The sequence below is a fragment of the Eumetopias jubatus genome, unplaced genomic scaffold (genome assembly GCF_037043125.1).
Source record: "Eumetopias jubatus isolate StellerSeaLion01/CBP00866 unplaced genomic scaffold, mEumJub1_p1.0 scaffold_9, whole genome shotgun sequence".
Taxonomy (NCBI): Eukaryota; Metazoa; Chordata; class Mammalia; order Carnivora; family Otariidae; genus Eumetopias; species Eumetopias jubatus.
Window position 1 is genome coordinate 41,722,963 of NW_028274815.1, and position 15,137 is coordinate 41,738,099.

Consider the following 15,137-nt stretch of genomic DNA (forward strand, 5'->3'; position numbering starts at 1 on the left):
CCCTGTCTCCATACTTCCCTAGCCACACACGTTGCCTTGTCTGCATCACTAATGTGTAGCATAGACCATTATTAATTCCCATGAAAAAGGACTGATCAAAAGGCTATGCTTTTCATGAGTTTAGCAACACTTAAGGGAGAACTCACTTAAGCAAATGTTTGAGGCTTTTCACCACACTCCCTACTTCGCTCTCCAACATCTCTTCCCTCCCACATGCTTCAGGGAATCTGTATCTCACAAATCTGTTCAGGCCCTGGAGGATGAAGATGGCATTTCCCCCAAAATTCAAACTTACAGAATAGTTGAAAGTATAGTACAATGGACATCCATGTGCCCTTGTTAATATTTTATCTATCTATCATCTGTTTTTTTACCAAACCACTCAAAAGTTGAAGATCTCATGATACTTCATCCTTAAATACTTCAGCATGTACATCTAAAAATAAAGATATCATCTTATAAAATCAAAAGTGTTCCTGTCTTTGTAAATTAGCATTATTTTTAAAGTATCACACTGTCCACATTTACATTTTAAATTGTTCCTCATGTGTAATTTTGTCAGGCTGCTTTTTAGGTTTTATCTTTATTATTGGTTTTCAGCAATTTGATTATACTATGATCATGTTGTGTGGCTTTCTTTGTGTTTATTTTGCTTAAGTTTCTTTGACTTTTTGGGTCTGTGGATTTGTCTTTTTCATCAGATTGGTAACATTCTCAGCAATTATTTATTTAAATGGTTCTTAATACTTAAGAAAGAAATACAAACCTCCTTGCACACATATGGAATACTGCTTGATGTTTAGGCCACAGGGCACTGAGAAAGTGCTGAGAAAACACAAGGGAGAAGACAATAATGCTGATTTGATAGTAACTGAAAAAAAAGGTCATTTTTCCAAGACTGAGTGATTCCTATACAAAGAAGAAAGATAATACCAGTCCTAAATATGGCTCATTACATATACCAACTAGACCAAACAGCCAAATGAAATTATTGACCATCCTCTAAAATACATAGTGTAATTACATACCGAGAATCTCAAATAGCTTTGAGGCACTGCATGATATAGATCTCATTCATTCCCTCTAGCTCCAATTTCTTAAGTTAGGAATCATTTTGTACGTAAAGGTATATATAATAACATGCCAAAGAGGCTCAAAGAGGGTACTCAGTTAGAAATAAGCTTGGAAAAAAGGACAAAAATATTATGCTTCGATAGGAAGAAATGACAGACAATATATGCGGTTCATATCAATGCCCAAGCCAGTGGCACTGTGCCTGGAAAAATCTATTACATAAATAATTGAATAGTTATTAAGCTTTTAAAAAGTTTATACCATAATCTTAAGAATCTAGTAATTAAGCTTACTAGTAATTACAGGGAGCTATTACATATATGGGTTGTTTGAACTGAAATACCCCTGCACTCATTATGGTTTTTATGTGTAGGCCACAAAAACTGAATATGGCTGACTCATACAAGGAAATTATTTAAAAGCTATCGGATGGCTCACAGAAATGCAAAGGAAGGTGTAGGGTAAGGACAATGGCATCTTCACTGCACGCTGCATCGTGTACCACTGTTACCGCGAGGAGTCTATGCCCCCCGCTCTCACCAACAACAAAACAGATTTTGACGCAACTTTTTTTTCCCTGGTGAGTTCTCACTTTAATTCAAAGCCACATGCCTATATGCTGGCTGCAGAAAAGTTTTGGAAAAATTAATAGACGACCCTTTCATCTTCTATATTAGGACTATGTCTTCCACAAATACTCAAATGTCTGGGAAAACTTTAAAGTAGGATGAAGACAATGTTTACATATTCCAGCCATTTAAATATGAGTACTTTGGGCTAAGACATTATTACCAGTATTCCTTGTCTTAAATGCATGAAAAGTATTATATGTTATCACACTTTTGCCATTAACACTTTTTTTTAAAAGATTTTATTTATTCATTTGAGAGAGCGAGAGAGAGAGAGTGTGAAAGAGAACATGAGCAGGGGGGAGAGGGAGAAGCTAAGCAGGGAGCGCGACATGGGGCTCCATCTCAGGACCCTGGGATCATGACCTGAGCCAAAGGCAGACACTTAACTGACCAAGCCACTCAGGTGCCCCTGCCATTAACACTTTTGAATCACAAAACGTTTGTTCCAATTTATACTTAATCGCGACTGTACATCTTCCTCATTCACTTTTTGTCACTCTCATTTCCTTTTGATTTATGAGTTCTCAAATGACCTCTATAAATCTAGAATGCTATGACTTTATATAAGTCCTGTATGTTACAATACCAGGAATCAAGTGTCTTTTATTATTGAGTAAAATCTGCCCCTAACAGCTATGCAAGGTTGGAAAAAGCAATTTTCTTTTATACTAGGTGAGGATATCAGGGAATGAACAGGTAGGCTCTGTAATTTGAATGTTTATTTAGAGCAGGAATAAGCCAGGTAGTCAGACTAATATTGGGATTATATACTTACAGAGAGTCTACATATGCCACTAATGGAATTTCATTCTTATCTCATGTGATCCTATTCAACAACATTTTAAATTAATATTGTCATATTTGTTTTATAAAGAAATATGAGATTCATACATTCTGAATACTTTCTGTACAAATTCAAACATCCACACATTCAAAACAAGGGTTGCAGTATTCTCAAGCACATGTATTTTACAATACCATTCTGCCTCTTGGATTGCCTACCTCTTAGACACATTTAATCCATCCCCAGTAAAAAAGGATATTGGTCACATCCATCACCACCTTTCACTTGTATCACCTACACTCAGACAGAAGGGGTTTGTCTCTATCTGCTGTTAATCTTTATAAGTGGGATAGTCTCTTACGGACGCAAGTACGTGGGTGGACTTGATGGCCCATGCTATATTGTTTATGCAGGCTCAGAAATACACATTTATTAAGGTTGGAAGAGGAAATGTTAGTTTATGAACCAGAAACTAGAACTGTGAGGAAATACTTTCAGTATAATATCCAGGCTTTGAGTTTGCAGGCCCAAATATCTGCCAAAAAGAAAAAGGGGGCTTGGGAAGGGAGATAATTTAGCTTTTTCACTATCAGTAATGGCTTGTCTTTTATGTTGGGAGAATAGAGAGTTATCAGTGTGAGGTACGTCATAAGTGCTCTGAATTGTACCATTGTTTTTGTTGTTGTTGTTCTTTTTGTTTTTGTTTGTTTGCTTTTTTCTTTTTCTTTCTTTTTTTTTTTTTTTTCTAGCTTGGTCCTCTGCTAGTGCATTGACCTACAGCCATTTGTGATTCAAGGTACTTTTAATACGAAAAAGTCAGGGAAAGAAATTATTCAAATAAACCAAAAGTGGTGCAAAATACATATACATATTGTTTGGCCCACTCTGATTCATTTATTTTAACAATCAATAAAATTATTTATTAGGCTTCTAGTCTATATTCTGGGTCTTCTATATTCTATTCTACATTCTACTCTATATTCTATATTATGGTACAGGGAATAATTTAATGTGTGAAGTAGACACACAAACAAATCATTAGAATAAATGATAGCCTGGGAAGTTTAATAGAGGGTGTCCAAAAAGTCTTGAAGCAGTTCTAAGTTTTAATAAGTTCAGAAGGATAAATGACACAAACTGATAAAAGTAATCTGAAAATTTAATTATTTCAAGTTCTTACAGATTTATTTAGGTTTGTGCATTTTGTGTAATAGATTTTCAATTTTTTTGCTTTGGTCCATCTGATTAAAAATAGCACAGGCTGACTAAAAATTAAAATTAAAGCTTTTATGAGTATATACATAATTGAAATGGTAAACTTTCCAACTAATGTTTATTTTGTTTGTAACATTTATCTTTATGAAGTTAATAAAATATAAAACCTGTTGACACAGACTACATTAAAAGGATGCACAAGATACTTCAGAAACACAGAAGGGCAGGCTACATAGATGTCCTGAGTATTAGACGACAGGGAACTAGCCGAATGCATTATGGAGAGGATATTATGAATGGAGGGGATGGTATGAGAACAGACAGAAAAATAAGGACCGTTTGAGTGTGACACACAGCTAGTCCTCACATCCACAATTCCGACCCCCTACTTCCTTCCGACTACCCTTCCTTCACTGAAGATTTTTATCTAGTCCAGCACTGCTTTCTCTCACAGACTTTGCCATCATTCTCCATGCCTTCAATATCTATGTGGATGATGCAACCAATACGGAATTTTTCTCTGGTTAACCTTCACTTCTTTCTACCTCTACCACCAACCTCACACACATTTTGGGTATTTTCATTCCCCTCATGAACCCTAATCTCTCATTCTGACTACCATTTCTTTTCCTCTCCAACTGCTTGCTCAAAAAGACTCAGGAGACTTTTCTGGGTAATCTTTACGACCTCAGTGAGACATCTAATCAACTGACTCCTCAAATTTATCTGTTCAAAATGTCCCCCATTATAAAGAGGAACATAATGGAAAAGGAAGATCAGCCAGATCATAAGTGCACTCAACATCTTTGATGTGATTTGAGTTTCCTGTGATATAAAAAGGCCCCAGCTATGCCTTTGCATAGGGCGAGTAAAATTTATAACTTGCAGTGAATGTGTTTCCTTTCGAGTTAAACCCTTTTGACTCTTGAGCTCTAAAAATAGGAGGGCATTTATTAGGTCAAAATTATTAGATTACTTAACATTATGCCGTTCCTTCCCCCTCCTTTCCCTCACTGACACTACCTGCTCAGACAGCGCTCTGCAAGCATTTGGGTTCATCTGTTGAAAATCAACAATAACAAAAACAGATTTTGGGTCCGCCTGATGCAGAAGAGATAAGATCTCTCAGACTAAGGTTAGAAACACAGTGGTATTAGAAGTGCAAATATTGATACATAATAGTATCAAAACATATAGCAAGTTTTCAACATCAGTTTCTAGGACAGCCAAAATTTCTCATCTCAATGGCTTTACTGGTGGATATGGTATTTCAGCTTTATATTTTTTTAAGTTTTTATTTTAATTCCAGTTAGTTAACATACAGTGTTATATTAGTTTCAGGTGTACAACATAGTGACTTAACAATCAGCTTAGTTTTCTAATCAGTTGACTTCTTTATATTAGAAGTGAGGAGGTACTAATTTAATCAGTCCCACTAGTATGATAAAATCTTTACATTTAATCAAATCTGTCTAGAGTGTGCCTTGCCCTTTACGTTTGAACCTTTTGTGGTTATGGCCCGCGGTAGATATTGAAATGTTCTGGACCTTCTAACCAAACATAATTCTCTGGATTTTTCCAAGTTTTTCCACTGTATACTCTAGACACATTCAAAATGTTAGGTTGGGGCACCTGGGTGGCTCAGTTGGTCAGTGTCTGCCTTTGGCTCAGGTCATGATCCCAGATTCCTGGGATCAAACCCTTCAGCAGGGAGCCTTACTTCTCCCTCTCCTCCCCACTCATGCTCTCTGTCACTATTTCTGTCTCTCTCTCTCTCAAGTAAATGCATAAAATCTTTAAAAAAAAATGAAAATGTTAGGTATATTTTGAAAAATTTTGACCAACATTCCACTACTACTTCTAATTTTATAAATTTAGGTATCTCATATTTTCATTTAAAAAAAAAGCAACAACGCAGGCTTTAATTACTGCAAAAATTCAATTATTGTACATCTATAATGTGAGTAGTTTTTAAAATTAGGATACACTGTATATACACCAATCTATACTTGCCTTTTTTAAAAAAACCATGTGCCTTACATAGAAGACTTATCTAAAATGGAATTTGTCTGTGTATTCTGGTAACAAAAATGTTAAATTGTGAGTATTATAGGAGCCTAAATCCAGAATTTTATATACTCTCTTTGGGGTCAAAACAGGTAACTGGAAGAGTGGGCAACAAACAAGCTATAATCCATACTGATAATTCAGGTCAAAACAAAGAATTAACTCTTGTGATAATGAATTTAACTATTTTAAAACCAAAAGACGGTAAGGAAAGTTAAAACAGATTCAAGGAAGAAACAAAGCAGGACTCAATGTAAACCCAAGTCCCCGTCAAACCTCAGCCACTAAAGCCTCATCAATACTTTTAGTTGCTTTGAACCATCTGAGACTAATTCTCAGTATCTGCAGAAAGTTTTTAGTCTTTTGCACGGTAGCCTTTTAAAGCAGTTAGCACTGAGGTATCATTTGAATGACCTTCACGAAATAATCTTTTATAACAAGGCCTCCCATGAGATAAAAGAAAAATGTTCTATTGATAAGATAAATAATCCTACCCCTTTCTGTTGTAAGCTTAATCAATTTTCTTATTAAGTATGAAAATATTTTGAATTAGTGATAGTGCCTTTAAGATCATGTTACCTCTCACTTCTTTATATGGCTGTGATCAATCAGTATCTTTAGTAACATACATTCTCACACTGAAGAATTCTGGTGAGACAGTATTAGGTAATGAAGGTCAGCATAGAATTGCACACTTGCTAGATGCTAGCTATCATGTGGTTGTTATCAGGATACATGTTATTTATTTTTATTATTGGACTGTTTTGATGGAATGGCAGGGAAAGGTGAATATTCTGTTTCTTCATTACTATCTCCAAATACTTAAGAATGATTACTTATGTGTATTGGTTATATTTCAAAAAAGTAAATCATTTTAATAAAAGCTTCAAAAGTTTTGCATTAGAAATAAATCTGTGAAATGCCACTTCCAGTAATGGCAGAGTATTTCATATCAGATCACCATCTTGCCAAAAATAATTAAAAACACTAAACAAAATATTTTTTTAAAAAATCCAAAGACACTGGAGAGTGGCCAAATGTAAGCAAATTCTAGAAGGGAGGGCAACACTTGGACTTTTCTAGATTAGTAGCTTTTTGTCTGAGAATATGGGGAAAGTTTCCCTGTTTTATGAATTTTCATCTGGATGGAAGTCCCAGAAAAAAAAATCAGTACTCTATAGAGCATACCAGAATTAAGAGAGATCACAGATTCTATGACTTATCCAAGGTTGAACATAAAGGCTGTGATCAATCACAGTGAGTGACTTGACCTTTGGGAAAAAATACCAGTAGTAAGAAGAGACTATGTCCTTCATTAGTCACAACTTGTCAACTTGTTTGGTGCCAATGATATTACTGATGAGGAAACTGAGGCTTTATAATGCTACACAAAAAACCCTTAACCATAAAGTCAATAAGTGATAGAACCGCTGTTCTCAGACAGTTTTTTTCCAACACTAAAAATGGAAATGTGCTGCTCAAGTAATCTTACACACGTATGTAATCGCTGATATGATTTCCTGAGGTTGTGCATCCCAAATGTTATGTTCATGGGAACTTTCATCAGTGGAAAATCTCTAAATATCACCCATTTTTCTTGTCATTGGAAAGAAGAAATAATAGAATGGGGAAAGATATTTCTGAAGGCATATCAAGTAGAAGCTTTTTTCTGAGCTATACACTAAACTCACAACAGAATAAGCATAATAATAATTATCACAGGATAAGCAATTTTGTTATTTAAGTCAAACCAAGGGCCACCTGTAGACACTTGAGCCAAGGTAAACTAAACTTAGGCAACTAATATTTTCAGTGTGCAACCTATATGCTTTTAAATACCTCTGGAGTCATTCATCCCCCCACATTCTCCTTAAGAGTTCTATATTTCCTGATTTGTAGGCTAAGTCCCATTTTAGTTATGGAACCATGGAGCCTGAAGCTGAAGGTATTAAAATAGATATAGCCTATATTTAAGGACAAGACAGCAAGGCACTTCATTTAACTGTGATGAGATGCTATATTCTAGGACTGTTATCTTGGTCCTCATTTCATTTCTTAGACTTGGCCTTCTCTTTGCATGCCAGTTCTGATGCCTATGTTTTATTTTGCCCTTTTTTTCTTGAATTAAAGATATGATGACTTCTATCTAAAGATATTCACGAGGCTCTCCTTTGTTCTTGCCAATCTCTCTGGGTGACAATCATCCTAAGATCTATATTTATCCACATACTCCAGAACTATGTTCAATGTACTTTGGGACATCCTTAGACATTCTGGCTCTGAATATCAGGATTGGAATTTATATTGCCAATTCTTTTTCAGATACTACTATACTTTTTGATAGCCAACCAGAGTCTTCTTTTTCTACTACTCTATCTGGTTCACTTCTCTCAAGATCCTGTCTTGACCGTATGAGTATGGCTTGTTTGGTCCTCTCTTCTCCCTGTATAATTTCAAGAATATAAAAAGTAATCTCCCAGGTATCACAATCCCAGATTTTAAGATATACTACAAAGCTGTGGTAATCAAAACAGTATGGTACTAGCACAAAAACAGAGACAAGATTAATGGAATTGAATAGAGAGCCCAGAAGTAATTACATGGTCAATTAATCTTTGACAAAGGAGGCAAGAATATGCAATCAGAAAAAGACAGTCTCTTCAACAAATGGTGTTGAAAAAACTGGACAGCTACCTACAAAAGAAGGAAACTGGGCCATTTTCTTACACCATACACACACACACAGAAAACCCTCAAACATAACATATATTTTATATATATATATATAAAATAGAATATTACTCAACCATAAAAAATGAAATATTGCCATTTGCAACAACATGGATGGGTCGAGGGTATAATCCTAAGTGAAATAAGTCAGTCAGAGAAACACAAATACCATACGATTTCACTCATCTGTGGAATTTAAGAAATGAAACAAATGAACAAAGAAATAAAGGGACACACCAAAACACTCTTAACTGTAGAGAACTAACTGATGGTTACCAGTGGGGACATGAGTGGAGGGATGGGTGAAATAGGTGAAGGGGATGAAGAGTACACTCATCATGATGGACACTGAGTTACGTACAGAATTGTTGAATCACTATATTGTACACGTGAAACTAATATAACACTGCATGTAAATTATACTGGAATTAAAAATTTTTAAGAAAGAAAAAATAATCTCCTAGAGTTGTGACAGGATATATACTTCATACTGAAAAAACACAGGTTGTCGAAAAGGAAGTTTAAAAATAATAACAAAAATAATTTAAAAATCAAATGCATGCTAGGGCTGCCTGGCTGGCTCAGTCGTTAAGCGTCTGCCTTCAGCTCAGGTCATGGTCCCAGGGTCCTGGGATCGAACACCTCATTGGGCTCCCTGCTCAGCGGGGAGTCTGCTTCTCCCTCTCCCACTCCCCCTGCTTGTGTTCCCTCTCTCACTCTCTCTCTGTCAAATAAGTAAATAAATAAAATCTTAAAAAAAATCAAATGCATGCTCAATACATTTTATAAAACAGAATTAAAAAAATATCAGAAAGTTTCAAGTGAAAGCCCAGGTGAGTTGCAACACAAAGCAAATCATATTTCTTTAGAATTCAGCAATACTGAATTCTAAATGGCAATGGATACACTGCCCTCAAAGGTACATGTGAGACTGATCTTGAATGAAGACTTCTCTGCAAAATCAAACTATCCATAATGTATGAGAGTAAAATAAAGATATTTTTATATTCTTAAGATCTCAGAACTGTTTTCAAAAGTACTAAATCAAAATAAAGAAGGAAATCAAGAGAGAGGCAGATAAAATACATCAGAAAATCATATGAAAGCAGGGATGCAAAGAAAGAATTCCTAGAATAACAGCAGTTCCAAAACCTGGAAAATAGTTTATATTCAATAAGCAGCATAATTTAAAAGCTAGATGATGATATTACTGATATATTTAAAAAAGATATTTATTTTTATATAGAAAATTCAAAAGATAGCCAATTTTAAAATCTTTAAATTTAAGCTTTTGCTCTAAAAGCTGCCTATGAAATGAATGATAAAATATAACACAGAATTGACTGTGGCATGATTTTTCAGTAGTTGGTGCAATGTAGGAAAATACCTGACCTGATGTATAAATTTTTTTCTTGAAATTTCATAAATTTAGAGACTGGATTATTTTCTTAATATATAATTCTAACAGCCCTATTTAACTATAAATTTAATAGTTACATAATCATAAGTTTTGACTCTATTCTTATTGTTTTTTAGAACTAACCTACAGACAAAACAAGGAAGAGTTAAAATTGCATAACCTGGTGGTATAAAATCAATGTGAAGTTAGGAATTATAGAAGGTTGGGAGTAGAAACCCTATGGCCCTCATCTTAAAGGAAGACTCAAACTGAAATAATGTATAAGGAGTTGAGTTGTATAACTTCTTTATTATTTTGGATACCAACTCTTTATCAAATATATCATTTGCAAATATCTTATCCCATTCAGTAGGTTGTCTTTTTGTTTCATTGATGGTTTCCTTCACTATGCAAAGGCTTTTAACTTTGGCGCAATACCAATAGTTTATTTTTGCTTTTGTTTCCATTGCCTCAGGAGACATAGCTAGAAAAATGTTGTGAAGGCCAATGTCAAAGAAATTATTGCCCGTATTTTCTTCTATAAGTTTTATGGTTTCATGTCCCACGTTAGGTCTTTAATCCATTTTGTGTTTATTTTTGTATATGGTGTAAGAAAACAGTCAAGTTTCATTCTTTTGGATGTAATTGTCCAGTTTTCCCAGGACCATTTATCAAAAAGACTGTATTTTCTCCATTGTATATTCTTGCCTTCCTTGCCATAGATTAATTGACAAAAAATCTGATTAAAAATGGACAGAAGACTGGAATAAACATTTCTTTCTAAATAAGACATGCAGATGGCTGACAGACATATGAAAAGATGCTCAACATCACTCATCATCAGGGAAATACAAATCAAAACCACAATAGCGTATCACCTTACATGCATCAGAATGGCTAAAAATCAAAACCACAAGAAGTAACAAGTGCTGGAGAGGATGTGGAGAAAAATGAACCGTCTGGAACTGTTGGTAGGTATGCAAACTGATGCAGCCACTGTGGAAAACAGTATGGAGGTTCCTCAAAAAATTAGAATTGTCATATGATTCAGTAATTCTACTGCTGCGTATTTACCCAAAGAAAATGAAAACACTAATTTGAAAAGATATGTGCACCCCTATGTTAACTGCAGCATTATTTACAATACCTAAGATATGGAAGCAACCTAAGTGTCCATTCATAGATGAATGGATAAAGATGTGGTGTGTACATATAGAGAGATATACATCAACTGTACAACATCTGTGTCTCTCTTTTCATAGAGGGAACTTGATGGCCTTTGCAAATTATTTAACTTGATGAAGGGTCAATCATCAATCTGTAAAATGGATATTATAAAACTGACCTTATTTAGCTACTATCAGGATTAAATGAGATCATATACATAAAAGGTCTACACAATGCTAGGAACCTGGTAAGCACTTAAGAAATATGTTTATGTTGTAGTTGAAGACATTGGGGGTGATCAAAACTGCAATGAGACCATACTTCACACCTATTAAAAGATGGCTAAAATTAGAAAAACAAAACAAAACAAAAAGCAAAGACTTGAATAGATGCTTGTATGCCAATGCTCGTTGTAGTTATCCACAGTAGCCAAAAGATGGAAAAAAACCCATCATCATCATATGAACAGATAAATAAGATGCTGCATACACATATAATGGAATATTATTCAGCTATAAAAAGAATGAAGTTTGATACATGCTATGTACTTAAACCTTGAAAACATTATGTAAGTGAAATAAGCCAGAAACGAAAGGAAGACTATTGTACAATTCCTCTTATAGGAAATACTTAAAATGGGCTATTTTAGAGATGGGAAACAGATTAGAGGTTACCAGGAGTTGGGATTTATTGCTTAATGGTTACAGAATGTCTGGGTTGATGAAAAGTTTTAGAAATAGATAGAGATGATGGTTGCATACCATTGTGAAGGTAGTTAATGCCACTGAATTGTATACTTAAGTAATACTTAAAATGGTAAACTTTGTCAAATTTATTTTACCAGAAGTGAAAAAAATAATAAAGTGATATATTAAAAAATCACTGAATAGTGTATTTTATTTATTTCTATTTTATTTATGGTATGCAAATTATATCTTAATAAAGCTGTTTAAAAAAGGTATCAGGAGGGTTATTCAAAATGTTTAATAATAGTAACTGAATCAGAATGCATACTGGCCATTTTGCTGATTATCTGCCTGGATGTGAAGTTCTAGTCTTCTGCAGACATACAATCTGAAGTATTTTAATTAAATACTATCCTGCTAGACTTTAAGAGTGGCTGCATTTTTTAAAGCTTCTTCTTGAAGGGCAATATAAATAGAAGAAAAAAATCACTTTTCGTAGGTTTAGAGCAGAGATTCACAAACTATGGGGTTAAATCTGGCCTGCCTTCAGTGTCTATGTGGACCATGAGTCATATAGATAAATATCCATCTTTTCAAGTTCTACTGTACAGCTTGCCTATGGGTCAATGGAACAGTGACATCATGGGAATCAGGATGTGTGAGGTGTGGGGCAGGAGGTAGGGGCATCCAGAGACACTCCGTCAGGTTGGTTTGCTGGCATAAAGTTGGGCAATGACGATGCAGAGGTGGTAATCACAGTAGCAACACATGAAACATGAGTCAGGTGGAGATGAGACTGTTCAAACCAACATGTAAGAGGTAATTCATACAACAAATTCCACAAATAATTACTGTGGGTAATTAGAATTATTTTCAAACACTCCCATAGTTTTAGAAAATAATAATAAATAAATCCTAGGATACCTGAACTAGTGGAATATAAAAGTAGTAAGTACCTGGTATGCAAAAAAAAAAAAAAATCAAAAACTTCAAATAAATGGAAATGATTAATCAGATAAGTTATTTTAATCGGAATTTTAGTTCTAATTACTCTCTTCATATTTTTAAAGGTTGTATTCAACCATTTGGAGTATTTAGGGGGTTTTGAATCTCCTGAGTTGTTTCCTCATGTGAAGATAGACAAGTGAGTTTCATGTTTCACCAGTTGGAAAGAAAAACTGGTTATGTGATGGATGGACTGTGTCTTCCCCAAGTCCATAGTATGACTTTCTTCCATTTGTTTCTGCGGTGTGTTTGATTGCCACTTCAATGCCCCCAACTCTATTTGGTACCATCCTTTGTATTTGCTCTCTCAAGTGACTGCAGGAATAGAAGCAGCTGGTATTTCCAATTCCAACAACCGCTGTTAAGCACTAACCTCAGGTTCAGATTGCAAATCTGTCACCGGTTGCTATTTTTCTGGAAAATGACATGTAACTCTTTCTGCTTGCCTTTTACATTTTTGAAAACTTATTTTTATTTCCTTCTTGCTGTGAGATAATAGTTACACAAAGAATTAATTGGAGCTAACATGAAGGGCATTTATCTTATTGAAGGTGTCTGTAAAACATCCTCAATCAAATGGATTTATTGACTTCAAACAAGAAAAAGCTCCATCAACTCTTTTCTGCAGAGAAATAACATGATAGGCAGATTAAAGAGGTCTGAGAGGAAAGTATGGTGTATGTGGATTTTAATATGAAATTTCAAGAGGTTTGATCAAGGAAAAGAATGTTCAAGAAAAGTAAAACTCATCAAAGAATTGACTATTCTATTGAAAGTTATAGAAAGTATATAACTTTGATGGAGAACTTACTAGAAGCATACACTGTGTTAAGAAATTTATAAATCTTATTTCATTTCATCATTATCTCACCTGTTTAGTAAGGTAAATACTGTTATTATCTCCATATAGATGAGAATCCTTAAGGAGACCTCTGGTTCCAAACCAGAAGAAATTTACCTGGAAGATGATGAGTAAATGACATATCCAGATGCAAAAATGAGGCAGGTGGTACACTCTTCTTTAAGAAGAAACCTTGTTCTCTAACCTGTATTTGTGTGTGACCTCATTACTTAACAACAGAACTCTGATGTATTAGTTAGCTATGGCTGCCATAACAAAATACCACAGACCCTGTGACTTAAACCACAGCTTTCTCACAGTTCTGGAATAAGACCAAGACCAAGGTACCAGCAGGCTTGATTTCTTCTTCAGCCTCTCTCCTTGGTTTGCAGATGGTTGCGCTCTTGCAGTCTCTTCACCTGATCTCCCACTGTGCATGACTGCCTGGTGTCTGCCTCTTTTCCTAAGGGCATCAGTCAGTTTGGATTAGGGCCTTACCCTAACTGTTTTATTTTAATTTAGTCACCTCTTCAAAGTCCTTATCTTCAAATATGGTTACATTTGGGGTCCATCCTGAGTTTTGGGGTTTGGGACTTCAACATGAATTTGGGGGGAGCACAATTTAGCCCAAATATCTGTTTTGTTAGAAGGTTGGGAATCCCACATCAAAACCTACCAACAAACAGCAACAAAAAAAATCCTACATTTTCTTAATTCCCTTGTAGATAAGAGTATATGATGTAATTCTAGCTAAGGAGATATAAGCAAAAGTAGTTGAAAGAGGCTACTCTTATTATTCCATATACCTATATGGAAACAGAGACTTTAAGTAACCCACACACACCACCACACACATCATGAAACTGACAAGGATGGAGCTGGCATAGCATGTGGGGTATGAGGGGCAAAACTCTTACCATACATTAAACATAATCATGATCAACAGCATGAAGTAGGAGGACTGTAAGAGGAATAGGAAATGAGACATAAACAAGAGCCTCTGAGTCCCCTTACCAAGTTAAGCATTACCTATGGCCTACCTCCTGCCCAAAACAATCACTACCTATTTAACTTCTTAAGAAAAGCCACATAAAACCCTGTGCCAATGTATGGTGTGTGTGTAGGGGGGGCGGGGGTGTGTATGCATATGTGGGGATTTTGATTAAATAGAATAAGGTATAATGTACCTGGTATGACCTTTAGGTACTTTTCAGAATGTCATCACCCCAAAATATCCTTACCATGTGACCTTTGCAATAGTTGTAAATTTTGTCATTACAGAAAAACTTCTTTGGCATAATGCTTTGTGATTCTGTTGTATTTCCGAAACATATATTTATGGGATACATCATCCTACTAACTTTTAATATTTTATAATAGATTAACTTATCAATTAACCAATAAACATTTTTGATATTGGCAAGTAGGACCCATAGGGAATGAGACAACACATAGAATGTGGAATTAGGGGTGAGGAGGAAAGTGTTGAGAGGCTATACATGAAAATGGGCCAGATGGGGGTGGTTGAGCGGCTCAA